This window comes from Neofelis nebulosa, chromosome 11, assembly GCF_028018385.1.
Source record: "Neofelis nebulosa isolate mNeoNeb1 chromosome 11, mNeoNeb1.pri, whole genome shotgun sequence".
Taxonomy (NCBI): domain Eukaryota; kingdom Metazoa; phylum Chordata; class Mammalia; order Carnivora; family Felidae; genus Neofelis; species Neofelis nebulosa.
In genome coordinates, this window is record NC_080792.1 from 95490806 (window position 1) to 95507434 (window position 16629).

General features: G+C 40.7%; 1 pseudogene; it reads left to right on the top strand.

Moving 5' to 3' along the window:
* Nucleotides 1-371: 371 nt before the first annotated feature.
* Nucleotides 372-15732, top strand: LOC131489651 (tubulin alpha-1 chain-like; annotated as a pseudogene).
* The last annotated feature ends 897 nt before the right edge of the window (nucleotides 15733-16629 follow it).

A 16629-nucleotide genomic window follows, 5' to 3' on the forward strand; every position in this document is an offset into this window, starting at 1 on the left:
TGGTAGAAGGTAATGTAACCTAGAGCCCCTGTGGTTCTTTGAAACATGATGTCTGGTACACAATTTAAAAAAAATTACTAGGCATGTGAAGGACAGGAACATATATATACTTCATTTTAGTGTGCTTTGCAGATACTTTTTTTTTTTTTTTAAACAAATTGAAGGTTTGTGGCGACCCTGTGTTGAACAAGTCTATCTGTGCCATTTTTCCAACAGTATTTGCCCACTGTATGTCTTTGTGTCACATTTTGGTGATTCTCGTAATATTTATTTTTCGTTAATATTATATTGAATTGCTGCAATCTCATGATAAAATTTTAACAGATGAGGAGTTGCTTCTTATCAATGAGCAAAGAAGGTGGTTCCTTGAGATGGGATCTAGTCTTGGTGAAGATGCCGTGAAGATTGTGGAAATGACAAAGGATTTAAATTATTACATAAACTTAGTTGACAAAGCAGTGGCAGGATTTGAGAGCACTGACTCTAATTTTGAAGGAAATTCTACTCTGGGTATAAAGCTATCAAACAGCATCATGTGCTATAGAGAAATCATTCTTGAAAGGAAGAGTCAATTGATGGGTCAAACTTCTTTATCTTAAGAAATTGCCACAGCCACCCCAGCCTTCAGCAACGACCACCCTGATCAGTCAGCAGCCATCAACAGCAAGGCAAGATCCTCTACCAGCAAAAAGATTATGAGTCACTGAAGGCCCAAGTGGTGGTTGGCATTTTTTTTTAGCAATAAAGTATTTTAAAAACTAAGGTGTGTGGTTTTTTTTAAATAGAAATGAACAATATAGCACACTTTATAGACTGAAGAGTAAACATAACATATGCACTGGGAAACAAAAATCATTTGACTTCCTTTCTTGCGATATTGTGCTTTACTGTAGTGGTCTGGAACTGAATCCACAGTATCTCTGAGGTATGCCTGTAATCAATGAGACAAAACAGACGAGAGAAGCAGACATACAGGTGCCTAGATATTGGGGGTTTTAGACAAGGATTTTGATGTATGGTTAATATGTTAAAATACAGGAAAGAATGGAAGAAAAAAACCATTTCAACTAGTAAGAAGAATCTATAAGAAAGGCAAGTGGCTATTCTAGAATTGAAAACACCATATCTGAAATTAAGAATTGAATAGATGGACTAAACACAAATTGGACACATAACTAAAGATAGTAAACTGGGAGGTGAATCAATAACAAAAATACTGAAACAGAGATGGGGGAGGGGAGAGAAAGAGAGGAAAAATATGCCATGGTCTGAATGACGACTTTGACTCTTGTTGTTCTATTCAGAAAGCTCTCCTGTTCCCCCCCCTCCCCCGCCCCGCCAAGGAGGACTACTACCTTTCCTTCAGATTCTGGCTGATGGTCACCTGGGGACCTTTCTTGACTGCCTTATCTAACACAGGTTCCCCTATTCTTATCCTACCATCTTACTTGTTTCCCTCTGCTTTGAATTTAGCCTCAAAGTCCACTTAGATGAAGTCTAAAAAGAGCCCACACTCTTAAGCAATACTTTAAAACATGCTTTTTCAAAAGGTTTGCTTTTAAAAAGCTGGGATAGTAAAGACAGTTTAAAAACATTAAAAAAAATTATCTGATACTTCAAAAATGGATAGAATCGATATCCAATAACAGTCTAAGCAAATCTATGTATGACTTTGAAGACATTATAATCATGCTTTTGGAAATTAGTTCATGATGGAATTGCTCACCTAAAAAGAACAGAAAACTTAGTTCTGTTTACTACATAGACTAGAGAACAGACAAGTAAAAGAAAATTATGACTCAGAAATAACCACTAATAAGACAGATCAAGGAATACATGGACCAATGGAACAGTACAGAGAGCCAGAAATAAGCCCTCGCCTATATGGTCAATTAATCTATGACAAAGGAGGGAAGAATATATAATGGAGAAAAGACATCTCAATAAGTGCTGTTGGGGAAATGACCACTTTCTTGCATGATACACAAAAATAAACTCAAAGACTTAAATGTGAGACCTGAAATCTTAAAACTCTTAAAAGGAAACACAGGCAATAATCTCTTGGCCATTTGCCTTGGCAACATTTGCTAGACATGTCTCCTTAGGAGAGGAAAACAAAAGCAGAAATAGACTATTGGTATTATACCAAAAATAAAAAGCTTTTGAACAGCAAAGGAAATCAACAAAATGAAAAGGCGACCTAGTGAATGAAAGAAAATATTTACACTCAGTATGTCCAATAAGGGGTTAATAGCCAAGATATATAAAGAACTTGTTCAACTCAATGCTAAAGAAGTTAAATAATCTAATTTTAAAATGGGCAGAGAACCCATTTCGGTTCAGGTCATGATCTCATGGTTCTTTTTAAAAAAAAAATTTTTTTTTTAACATTTATTTATTTTTGAGACAGAGAGAGACAGAGCATGAACGGGGGAGGGGCAGAGACAGAGAGGGAGACACAGAATCGGAAACAGGCTCCAGGCTCCGAGCCGTCAGCCCAGAGCCCGACGCAGGGCTCGAACTCACGGACCGCGAGATCGTGACCTGGCTGAAGTCGGCCGCTCAACCGACTGCGCCACCCAGGCACCCCATGATCTCATGGTTCTTGAGATAGAGCCCCGCATCAGGCTTTGTGCTAATGGTGAGGAGCCTGCTTGGGATTCTCTCTCCCTCACTCGCTGACTCTCCCCCACTCACTCTGTCTCTCAAATAAACTTCAAGAAAAAAAAAAAAAGATTGCTTTGGCTATGCACGGTTTTTTTGCGGTTCCATACACATTTTAGGATTGCTTGTTCTAGCTCTGTGAAAACTGTTGGTATTTTGATAGGCATTGTGTTAAATATGTAGATTGCTTTGGGTAGTATTGACATTTTAACAGTATTTGTTCTTCCTACCCATGAGCCTTTGTGTCATCTTCAATTTCTTTCATTAGTGTTTTATAGTTTTCATAATACATGTCTTTCACCTCTTTGGTTAGGTTTATTCCTATGTATCTTATTGTTTTTGGTGCAATTGTAAATGGGATTCCTTAATTTCTCTTTCTGCCACATCATTATTGGTGTATAAATGCACTGGATTTGTGTACACTGATTTTATATCCTGTGACTTTACTGAGATCATGTATCAGTTCTAGCAGGTTTTTGGTAGAGTCTTTCAGGTTTTCTCTATGGGTTTCAGGTCATCTGCAAAGAGTGAAAGTTTGACTTGTTTCTTGCCTATTTGGATGCTTTTTATTTCTTTTCATTGTCTGATGACTGAGGCTACAAATTCCAGTACTATGTTATGTTACTGTTATTTAACAGTAGTGAGAGTGGACATCCTTGTGTTGTTTCTGATCGTAGTGGAATAGCTCTGCCTTTCCCCATTGAGGATGGTATTGGCTGTGGGTTAATATATGGCCTTTATTATGTTGAGGTATGTTCTTCTAAACCTGCTTCGTTGTTGTTGTTGTTTTTTTTAATCATGAATGGATGCTGTACTTTGTCAAATGCTTTTTCTGCACCTATTGAAAGATCATATGGCTCTCATCCTTTTTTTAAATTAATGTGTATCATGTTGATTGACTTGCGAATATTGAACCATGCTTGCAACCCAGGAGTAAATTCCTCTTGATTGTGGTGAGTGATTTTTTGAAAATATTGTTGGATTTGACTTGCTAGTATTTTATTGAGAATTTTTGCATCCATATTCATTAAGGATATTGGCTGTAGTTCTTGTTTTTAGTGGAGTCTTTATCTGGTTTTGGGTTTGGGGTAATTCTGGCCTCATAGAATGAATCTGGAAGTTTTCCTTCATTCAGAAAGTAACTCTTAAAAAAACCAAAGAACACTTTACACTTCGGATGCTCTGAGGGCAGCTCCATTAACTTAGCTATAAGTAAATAAGCAGAAATTAAAACCAGCCCACCCACTCCTCCCTTCCTTTGTGGTGGAAGTATCTTCTTCGAGGTAACATTAATACATCTCTCTGTGCTCCAGACACCTGCAACCCCCTCTCAGGAACTTTGTGTGATTGACTAGCTCTCTTTTTACATCTGCATATTTAATCTCTCCAAACTGGGTATATTACGTTAGGACTCAAACATGTTCTAGTTGCCCATTACTTTAAAAATCTTTTGCCATGGACGCATGGATGGTTCAGTAGATTAAGCGCCCATCTCTTGATTTTGGCTCATGACCTCCCAGTTTGTGGGTTCAAGCCTCGCGTCAGGCTCCGCAATGACAATGTGGAGCCTGCTCGGGATTCTCGCTCTCTCATCCTCTGCCTCTCCTCCAGTTGTGCACGTGCACTCTCTCAAAATAAATTAAAAAAAAAAAATCTTTTGCCTTGGCCACATCTTTCTTTTTTTTTTTTTTCAACGCTTTTTATTTATTTATTTTTTGGGACAGAGAGAGACAGAGCATGAACGGGGGAGGGGCAGAGAGAGAGGGAGACACAGAATCGGAAACAGGCTCCAGGCTCCGAGCCATCAGCCCAGGGCCTGACGCGGGGCTCGAACTCACAGGCCGTGAGATCGTGACCTGGCTGAAGTCAGACGCTCAACCGACTGCGCCACCCAGGCGCCCCAACATCTTTCTGTAATTACTACACTTTGTCCTATTCACACTTGTCTATATTCAGTTCTTTACTTATTTGTCCTTTATTGATTACTAACCCTACCCAACCTACCATCCATCCTTAATGTATTATTTCCAACTAAGGTTAACAGTATTCCTCATGTTGCTCTATGATATGTTCACTTTTTAAGGCTTCATCATCTAATCTCACCTCTAAAGAGCATTTAAAAGAACTGACTTTACCTTCCTTCTTGAGACACTGGCTTGTCTTGGTTTGGCAAAACTCCAGTCTTTCTGGTTTTCCTCTTATCTACTAAGACTCCTTTATTCAGCCTACCTTTAAATAGAGCAGGTCTTCATGGTCAGTAGCAGACATTCTCTTCTCACACCATCCACTTTCTCTCTGCAGTGTTAGTTGCCTCCACAAGACCTACTGTAGTCTATCTACTGATGTTGCTAAAATTGTATCTTCATCCTGGACACCTCCTCTGGTCCAGAAGTGCAGCCTGTTCATCGGGATGTCTCAAACTCTATGAAGTTAACATGACAAAAACTGCAGCTACTGCCTCTTTCTTCCATCATAGACTCCTCTATGTTTTGTTTCTTAATATATTAGAGCCAAGCTAGTCAGTTTTTATAGGACCAACTAGCAAAATCTCATGGGCTTCATTCAGCAATTAACTTCCCCTTTCTCTGAAAACTTGATTTCTAATACTGAAATGTTTGGGATTCCCTGCTTCTCTGATCACTTGGTTCAGTGACCTTGGTTCCATCATCATTTCTAGCCTAAGCACAAGAGTTCTGTAAATATTCTTCTTCTATTCCTCCCTTCCCTATGTTCCTATCCAAACACATGCATCAAACATAAAATATTTAACTCTACATATCTCTGTGGGCTTTTTCTTTTCTTTTCTTTTCTTTTTTTTTGTGGCCTTTTTTCTTTTTTAAAAACAAGGTTACTCTGTTGACTGTATGATGGTTTTTTTTTTTTTTAAATCAATAAGCTTACTTTTCTCACATAAAAATAGCCAAATACAAGCAGTATACTGCTGGTACAGCTATTTAAATAGGTCTCTGAGGAATCAGGATCTCCTTCTTTATACCATCCTTAGGCCATGGTTATCATTCTCAAGGCCACAGATGGCTCTTTCAGCTCTAGGAATGGAAAACTCGAAGGGAAAACAACCGGGAAGGTATAAAAGGTGAAGTGCCAAAGGCAAAGAGAAAAAGCTATATAGGTCTGTTTCCAGTGATACTACTTTTGATTCTCAAGATGAGGAAAATGGCTACACTTGGCTGCAAGGAGACTGCGAGAAGTTTTATAACTGGACATATTGCTAGTGTGAGCCAAAATAGGGTTATCAGTAGGAAAAGATGAGATGGATGTCTGACTGACTAGTAACAGTATCTGCCACAACAGGCCAGAAAGAAAATACCAATAAAGTAGTATCAGATACTCCAGCTACTCTAAACATAATGCAATTAACTTAGAAATCATTAAGAAGATAACTGCAAACTTCAAATCATATTTTATTTTATTTTATTTTTTTAAAAATTTTTTTTCAACGTTTTTTATTTATTTTTGGGACAGAGAGAGACAGAGCATGAACGGGGGAGGGGCAGAGAGAGAGGGAGACACAGAATCGGAAACAGGCTCCAGGCTCCGAGCCATCGGCCCAGAGCCTGACGCGGGGCTCGAACTCACGGACCGCGAGATCGTGACCTGGCTGAAGTCGGACGCTTAACCGACTGCGCCACCCAGGCGCCCCTCAAATCATATTTTAAAAAGCATAATTCTAAACCCATATAGATTCAAAAAGTTGTGATACATGTATACATTTAGAATTAAACTAACACAGACCAAAATGTATTACATTGCTGAAGAGGTGTTTTAGAGGACTATATAGTTTTACATGCTTATTTTGGATAACAAACACTGTAACAATGAGTTGGAGTTCACTTTAAGACAATGAAAGAAGCAATTCTACATTCATAACATTTATACAGTTTCTCTCCCAGTATGAATTCTCTTGTGCATAGTAAGCGAACAACTCCAAGGCTTTTCCACATTGAATACATTCATAGGGTTTTTCACCAGTGTGAGTTCTCGTGTGTCTCCTAAGGCAAGAGGAAACACTGAAGGTCTTCCCACATTCGTTACATTGATAGGATTTCTCTCCAGTATGAGTTCTCACATGTATCCTAAGGGATGAGAAACCCTAAAAATGTTCCCACAGTCATTGGATTCATAGAGATTCTCTTGAGTGTGTATTTTCTTGTGAACTTTAAGGTGCGAGCTTGTTGTAAAGGCTTTTCCACAGCCACTGCATTCATAGTTTCTCCCCAGTGTGCATTCTCTTGTGCACTATATGATAACTTGTGCCAAAGGATTTTCCACAATGATTACATTCATAAGGTTTCTCTCTGGTGTGAGTTCTCACATGAACCTTAACAGATGTTTTCTGACTGAAAGCTTTTCCATGTTGATTACACTCATACACCCATGTGACTTTTCTTGTGCAAAATAAGATTAGAATTTCTTTTGAATGCTTTCCCACATTGATTACATGATATTTCTTTTCACTAGGAGTTTGCTCTTGTTGCCTAAGGGATGGATAATGACAAAAAGCCTTGCTTTTATTACATTCATAGGGATTAAATTGTTATATATAGGAAGCATATTATTATGTTTGAAGTGTATGCCATATTTGAAACATGCATACTCTTTTTGTGCTGTTTGAGTTTTTTCCAAGGTGTCACAGAGCTCTATCTTATGTATGACTTTCACAGAGATTCCCAGTTTCTTGTAATTGTTTAAGATTGATTTTTTTAAAAAACATTTATTTATTTTGAGAGACAAAGCATGAGCAGGTGAGGGGCGGAGAGAGAGAGAGAGAGACATACAGAATCTGAAACAGGCTCCAGGCTCTGAGCACAGAGCCTGATGCAGGGCTCAAACCCATGAACCATGAAATTATGACCTGAGCCTAAGTCGGACGTTTACCTTACTGAGCCACCCAGGCACCCCAAGATTGAATTATGTTCTTTTCAAAAATTTTTTTTCACATTTATTTTTGAGAGATCGAGACAGAGCACAAGTGGGGGAGGGGCAGAGAGACAATGAGACACAAAATTCGAAGCAGGCTCCAGGCTCTGAGCTGTCAGCACAGAGTCCAATGCGGGGCTTGATCTCACAAACCGTGAGATCATGATCTGAGCTGAAGTCAGATGCTTAACTGACTGAGCCACCCAGCCACCCCAGATTGAATTATATTTCAAACACTCAATACTAAGTAGCATTTATGGCAATGTTTAGTGGAGACTCTCTTGAAAAAAACAAGTTTTGATTTAAGTTTAGAGTTTTCCTCTAATTCATGATGGTCATAGAATCTCTCCTGAGATGCTGTTTTCTTTTGGGTCACTTGCCTCATATTTCTCCCTGGGATCTTGCACTGTTTTCTGGTCTTATGGAATTCTTGGTCTTCACTTAATGTGGAAGACCAATCATCCATTATGAATCTTATCATTTTCACTGCACTATAGGATTTTTCCTTACAAATATTCTGCTTAAGAGTGGAGTCTTTTTTTTTTTTTTAACGTTTATTTATTTTTGAGACAGAGAGAGACAGAGCATGAACGGGGGGGGGGGGGGGTCAGAGAGAGGGAGACACAGAATCTGAAACAGGCTCCAGGCTCTGAGCTGTCAGCACAGAGCCCGACGCGGGGCTCGAACCCATGGACCGCGAGATCATGACCTGAGCCGAAGTCGGATGCTTAACCGACTGAGCCACCCAGACGCCCCAAGAGTGGAGTCTTTTAAGTTGAATCTACTAGACTGGATAGGTGCCTTGGAGAATTCGCTTTGTCATAGTTCATATATATATTTATTTTTGAGACAGAGAGAGACAGAGCACGAGTGGAGGAGGGGTAGAGAGAGAGGGAAACACAGAATCCCAAGCAGGCTCCAGGCTCTGAGCTGTCAGCACAGAGTCTGATATGGGGTTCGAACCCACGAGCTGCGAGATCATGACCTGAGCCAAAGTCAGATGCTCAACTGACTGAGCCACCCAGGCGCCCCTCTTTCTCATAGTTCTTATCTCTTCTTTACCCAACAGGGAGATCACAGTAGGCTTCTGTAATTGATATTCCACTGAGGTAAGATTTATATAGCTTCCCAACATCACATCTCTGTAAATTCTTCTCTGAGCAGAATCAAGCATCATCCACCCCTGGGTGAACTCCCCAGCCACATCCTTAAAGGTCACTGGTCCCTGTAACCACGTTGTGGGAAATCAAGGCATCATCCTTTCTTCCTCAGTGTTTCTCACATAGAAATAGAGTCCTGTGTCGACAGAGCCCTTATGGAGGACAGGTTAATGGCTGCCATCTTGAGAGTCAAAAAGTGATATCTGCTTGCACAACAGAGCAGAGAGATCAGGATATTTCTTGTTTCTCTGATCCAACCACAGCATGGATACATTTCACTGGGTATCCTCCCTGCAGCCAAGGAGGCAGGTTCGGGTGAAAGAAGAAAGGTGGAAACGGCCCCATAGGTGGCAAGGTAAAAAGAAAAATTGTAGACCCCCTCTACTACCCCAGCAGGGTTTGGCCAGCTTAAAATCTTTTTTTTTTTTTTAATGTTTTTATTTATTTTTGAGACAGAGAGAGATGCTCAACTAACCGAGCCACCCAGGTGCCCTTAAAATCTTTACTAGGATTTGTAGTCACATGCAAAATAGTCATCGTGGTTATTTATACTGGTTTCTCCTGGAGACTATTTGTCAGTAATGGGTGGGAGAAGCATGCATTATTATTATTTTTTAAAGTTTTTCCATTTCTTTCAAGAGAGAGAGAGAAAGAACAGGGGAGGGGCAGAGAGAGGGAAAGAGAATCCCAGGCAGGCTCTGTGCTGTCAGCACAGAGTCTAATAAGGGGCTCGATCCCCCGAGCCACAAGATCATGACTTGAGCCAAAATCAAGTCAGACACTCAACTGACTGAGCTACTCAGGTGCCCTAGGAGCATGCATTATTAAAAGAAAAAAGATTAAAGCTAAAGAGAACCAGCTAAAAGAAGCATGGTTGTTTAATTTTGTGTGTACTTTTTAGTTACCTTCTGGAATGGAAAAATAATTTTCCTGTTAAACACAACTATTTTAGGTAGGCTTACTTTTCTACATATCACTTGATGTTTTTAACTGAATAACACACATGGTCAACAACACTGATGATGTGGCTGCTACTCTACTCAGGAATTTTATTAAAGTTGTTAAAGGTAGATATGTGACTTTGAAACAAATGTTCATTTGTTTACCTCCAATTCAGTCTCTCTTCCCAAAGTCTGTATTTTCTCATGATAATTTATTCTATCTAGAAATTGAATGGGATCTACAAAGAAGCACAAACCATGATCCAAACGTTGGGAAGAAGGTCATAACAATGTTAATTAGATGGTATAACACTTTCCTAAATAATTTTTACGATAGCTTTAAAATAAATTAAAAAAAAACCAGTGTGTATACAAAAAATTAGTGCTTAGACTTTAAGGATCACAACAAATCATGCAATAATTTATTAGGTTAATATTTTTACAAGTCTCACTTTTTTTTTTTTTTTTTTTTTTAATTTTTGGGACAGAGAGAGACAGAGCATGAACGGGGAAGGGGCAGAGAGAGAGAGGGAGACACAGAATCGGAAACAGGCTCCAGGCTCTGAGCCATCAGCCCAGAGCCTGACGCGGGGCTCGAACTCACGGACCGCGAGATCGTGACCTGGCTGAAGTCGGACGCTTAACCGACTGCGCCACCCAGGCGCCCCCACAAGTCTCACTTTTTGAAGATTAGATGATAACCTCCAAATGAGAGCCCCCGTCTCAATACAATAGAGTTAAGTTTTAATGGGAAAAAATACAGAATTGGCATTTATTTTTATTTTATTTTATTTTATTTCATTTTTAAAAATTTTCATCCAAAGTAGTTAGCATATAGTGCAACAATGATTTCAGGAGTAGATTCCTTAGTGCCCCTTACTCATTTAGCCCATTCCCCCTCCCATAACCCCTCCAGTAACCCTCAGTTTATTCTCCATATTTATGAGTCTCTTCTGTTTTGTTCCCCTCCTTGTTTCTATATTATTTTTGTTTCCCTTCCCTTATGTTCACCTGTTTTGTCTCTTCCAAGTCCTCATATGAGTGAAGTCATATGATATTTGTTTTTCTCTAATTTCACTTAGCATAATACCCTCCATTTCCATCCATGTGGTTGCAAATGGCAAGATTTTATTCTTTTTTTTTTTTTTTTAATGTTTTTTATTTATTTTTGGGACAGACAGAGACAGAGCATGAACGGGGGAGGGGCAGAGAGAGAGGGAGACACAGAATCGGAAACAGGCTCCAGGCTCCGAGCCATCAGCCCAGAGCCCGACGCGGGGCTCGAACTCACGGACCGCGAGATCGTGACCTGGCTGAAGTCGGACGCTTAACCGACTGCGCCACCCAGGCGCCCCAAGATTTTATTCTTTTTGATTGCCGAGTAATTCTCCAGTGTGTGTGCGTCTTCTTTATCCATTCATCCATCGATGGACATTTGGACTCTTTCCATACTTTGGCTATTGTTGATAGTGCTGCTATAAACATTGGGGTACATGTGTCCCTTTGAAACAGCCCACCTGTATCCCTTGGATAAATACCTAGCAGTGCAATTGCTGGGTCATAGGGTAGTTCTATTTTTAGTTTTTTGAGGAACCTCCATACTGTTTTCCAGAGTGGCTGCACCAGATTGCATTTCAAAAACAGTGCAAAAGAGATCCTCTTTCTTCGCATCCTCGCCAACATCTGTTGTTGCCTGAGTTGTTAACGTTAGCCATTCTGACAGGTGTAAGGTGTTATCTCTTTGTGGTTTTCATTTGTATTTCTCTGATGATGAGTGAAGTTGAGCATTTTTTCATGTGTCAGTTGGTCATCTGGATGTCTTCTCTGGAGAAGTGTCTATTCATGTCTTTTGCCCATTTCTTCACTGGATTATTTGTTTTTTGGGTGTTGAGTTTGATAAGTTGGCATTTTTATTTAGACAAATATCTTTGACAGGTAGATTCTATGTCCTTAAAACCAGAAAGGTCTGTCTCTTTGGGGTAAACCATATAGAAATAGATTTCCATCTGATTTGTTGATTCCTGTATTCCGAGTACCTAGAACATTTCCCAGCATATGGCAGAGACTCAACAAATATTTATCGAATAAGCTGAATGAGTCCACAGCAATTAAGGTTTTGTGAAGGAGGTCCTCCCACCCCCCCCCCCCACCCCCCCATCCCACGTCCATACCCTTCTTTCAGGAGCAAAACAAAATTAGAAAGTTATGTTTCCTGTTCAAAAAAGGAACTTATTTTGCCTTCTGGTTAAAGCTTTTTAAGTTAAGAATTGTACTCTGGACTTGCTCCTTAATTCCCCAAGTTTCATTTCTTTTCTAGTTACAGAACTAATAAGAAAAACTAAATGACTTTAGGGACAAACAGGAAAAAAATATTTGAATAAATGGAGACATTCATCATGATCATGGATCCAATATTATATTGGTTTCAATTTTTCTCTGACCAGAATTGAATTGTATTTTCATTAATCTATATATTCAACAGGGACTTCTTGAAATGAGCATCTGATTTTTTAAGGTTTTATAGGAAAACAAAGCTACATGAATAACAAGGCAATTATTAAAATAGTGCTTTGCCCCTACTATATTTCAAAATGTGTTATAAATCTCTAGTAACTTAAACATAATGATAATGAGGCAATAATAAAAAGTAAAACAGTAACTTTAGAAACAGGTTGATGTGTAGCTGGCCGTTTCGTACATGATAAAGGCAGCAGTGTAAATCATGGGGGAAAAGGATGCACTAGTTATCAAAATGCTGTCAAGACAAATGACTATCTTTCTGAGAAAAGTGTAAATTCTACTTCACATATTTCCAGAGAGAGGGGGAGAGAGAGGAGACACAGAATCCAAAGCAGGCTCCAGGCTCTGAGCTGTCAGCACAGAGCCCAATGCAGGGCTTGAACCCATGAACTGCAAGATGATGACCTAAGCCAAAGTTGGATGCTTAACCTACTGAGCCACCCAGGTGCCCCAATAGTTTTAATTTTTAAAGGAGTTCTTATTAGAGATAGATTCTGAAATATTTACAATATATCGTGTAAAAGGTCTGCTTCAAAATAGTGATGGATACCAGGGTGTTCATTATCTTTTTTTTTTTTTTTAATATTCATTTATTTTGAGAGAGAGACAGGCTGAGGTAGAGACAGAATCAGAAGTAGGCTCCACACTGTCAGCATAGACCCAATGTGGGGTTCAATCTCATGAATCTTGAGATCGTGACCTAAGATGAAATCAAGAGTCAGATTCTCAACAGTCTGAGCCACCCAGGTGCCCCATCATTACACTTTTTTTATGTTCTGTAATTTTCATAATATAAATCTAAAAATCATCAGAGAGAGATTTTACTCATAAAACATTAATAGGATGTATGGGTTATTATTTACATATAAAATCACAAATTAAGAGATCTTAAGAAATTTAAAATTATAACAGAAACCAAAAACAGGTAAAAAGGTTTAAAGATAAAGCTGAGGAACTTTTCCAGCAAGCAGACCTCCCAAAAGAGATAAGCAGTGAGAAAGAAAACGTAAGAAAATGATATGATCAATTTCAAAGGTTCAACACCAGATTATTCAGAATTCCAGAAAGAAAAAAACAGGAGGAAGAGAGAAACAAATACAGGAGAAATTCCTAAAAACAGTGAAATATCTAAGCACTGACCCATTGAAACGGGCAATTTCTTAAAGACTGGAACTAAACATATCATCACGAAAGCTTTGAATACCAAAAATAAGAGGATCTAAAAGTTCCAAGAGATGATAAACAGGTTACATACAAATCAGTAACAGGCATGACTTTTCAATGGTAACACTGTTCATTTTTGTTTTTGACGTTTATTTATTTTTGAGACAGAGGGAGACAGAGCATGAAAGGGGGAGGGTCAGAGAGAGAGGGAGACACAGAATCTGAAACGGGCTCCAGGCTCTGAGCTGTCAGCACAGAGCCCGACGTGGGGCTCGAACTCACGGACTGTGAGATCATGACCTGAGCTGAAGTCGGATGCTCAACCGACTGAGCAACCCAGGCACCCCTGTTCTTTTTTTTTTTTTTTTTAAGTTTATTCATCCATCCTGAGAATGAGAGAACACAAACGCCCCGTGCAAGTGGGGAAGGAACAGAGAGAGAGAGGGAGAGAGAGAATCCCAACCTGGCTCCCTATGGTTAGCTCAGAGCCCAATGCAAGGCCTGACCCCACGAACCGTGAGATCGTGATGTGAACCAAAACCAGCAGTTGGACATCCAACCGACCGAGTCACCCTGGCACCTCTTTATTGTTCCATTTCTATCTAGCTTTGCCTGCTTTCAAAATCCCGAGGGAAGGCAGGTTCTTACATCGACCATCTAAGAGACATGCTGTAAGAAGCAACAGCCCCTCCCTGTCCTCCCCACCACCTGCTCAGCAGCCACGTGAATACATCTCCATCCATGCTGGCCAGGCCGGCATCCAGTTGTCCTGCCTGGAACAGGGCATCCCGCCCACTGGTCAGAACAATGGGGGAGGGGATGTGTCCTTCAACACCTTCTTCACTGAGATGGGTGCTGACAAGCATATGCCCAGGGCAGTGTTTGTAGACCTGGAAGCACTGGCACCTACCGCCGGCTCTTCCACCCTGAGCAGCCCATCACAGACAGGGGAAGTGATCCCGATAACTATGCCTGAGGGCACTACACCATCGGCAAGGAGATCACTGACCTTGTCTTCGACTGAATGCAGAAACTGGCTGACTTGTGCACGAGTCTTTGGGGCCTCTTGGTTTTCCACAGCCGTGGAGGGGGAACTGGTTCCAGGTTCACCTCCTGCTGACGCAACTCTGTCGAGTCTGACAAGAAGTCCAAGCGGGAATTCTCCATTTACCCAGCCCCCAGGTTTCCACAGCCGTAGTTGAGCCCAACTCCATCCTCACTACCCACACCATCTTGGAGCACTCTGATTGTGTCTTCATGGCAGACAATGAGGCCATCTAGGTCATCTGTTGCGGCAACCTCGATATCGAACATCCAACCCACGCTGACCTAAATAGGTTGACGGGTCAAGTTGTGTCTTCCATCACTGCTTCCTTCAGATTTGATGGAGCCCTGAATGTTGATCTGACAGATTCCAGACCAACCTGGGTGCTTTACCCCTGCGTCCACTTCCCTCTGGCCACATACGCTCCTTTCATCTCTGCTGAGAAAGCCTACCACGAACAACTTTAAAAAAAATTTTTTTTTAATGTTTATTTTTGAGAGAGAGAGAGAGAGAGAGAGAGAGAGAGAGAGAGAGAGAGAGACAGAGCTCAAGAGGGGAAGGCCAGAGAGAGAGGGAGACACAGAATCTGAAGCAGGCTCCAGGCTCTGAGCCGTCAGCACAGAGCCCGATGCAGGGCTCGAACTCACAAACCGCAAGATCATGACCTGAGCCGAAGTTGGACACTTACCTGAGCCACCCAGACGCCCCTACCATGAACAGTTTTGAGCCAGCCAAGCAGACAGTGAAATGTGACCCTTGCCATGGTAAATACACGGCTTGCTGCCTGTTGTACTGTGGCAACGTGGTTCCCAAAGAGGTCAATGCCGCCACTGCCACCAGCAAGACCAAGCATACCGTGCCATTTGTGGACTGGTGCCCTACTGGCTTCAAAGTTGGCATTAATTACCAGCCTCCCCCTGTGGTATCTGGTGGAGACCTGGCCAAAGTACAGCGAGCTGTGTGCACGGTGAGCAACACCACAGCCATTGCTGAGGCCTGGGCTCACCTGGACCACAAGTTTGGCCTGATGTATGCCAAGCGTGCCTTTGTTCACTGGTATGTGGGTGAGGGCATGGAGGGAGGAGAGTGTTCTGAGGCCCAGGAGGACATGGCTGTCCTTGAGAGGGATTATGAGGAGGTTGGTGTGGATTCTGTCGAAGGAGAGGGTGAAGAAGAATACTAAAAAAAGCCACGAACGTGTTGCTTTTACAGGGAAGCTTATTCTGTTCTAAACATTGAAAAGTTGTGCTCTGATCAGTTAATTTCATATACAATTATTGACCTATGCTTTAAAACACAATGAGACCCAAGCTGTCCATTTCTCTGATGGGTTTGAAAAAAAAGTATTCCCTGTTTTAAATGAAAAGAAAAATTCTTAAGGAAAATAATTGCCTTTCCAGGACTCATATAGAAGGCCAAAATACCAAACAAACATGAGGACGAGATAAAGTATTTTGTAGTTATGAACAACTTAGCTCATATGGGCTCTTTTTCCAGAAGGTAATAAGATTATAATCTACCAAAAAGGAAAAAAAGCTTCCAGGAAATAAATCCAAAACAGAGATGAGCTGAGGGAATACATAAGGGTAAAGGGACGTCTCACAATGCCAGGAGGGTTATATATGCCTGGAGAGTAACGGATCTGTCAGACTTCAGGAGGCTCGAAGGCTCCTCAGAAAAATGGTAAGGCTGTATGACAGGTTTGACCTTGAGGAAAACAGAATTGAGAGGCATTTTACATGGACTTAGTGAAAACAAAGAAAATGAATAAGAAAGGCAATTACTAAAAATAGGAAGAGCAGAATTTGCACAAGAAAGAAACTCATTATGGTTCAGCACTAAACCATATAAATAACTGTATTTATACAGTTATTACAATGAAAGTGCTGCACATGGATAGAACCAAAATTTGTGAGAGAACTACATTATAACACTTGCAGTATAACTGCATTATGGTTTAAGAATGTAGGAAGGATGGACGTAATAAGATTCTCATTTAACGCAGTAAGAAATCGAAAAATGTCTCAAATTGATGAACTTAAAAAATACTGAAGACAGTTTAGGGGCGTCTGGGTGGCTCAGTTGGTTAAGCGTCTGACTCAGGCTCGGGTCATGATCTTGCGGTCCGTGAGTTCGAGCCCCGCGTCGGGCTCTGTGCTGACAGCTCAGAGCCTGGAGCCTGTTTCAGATTCTGTGT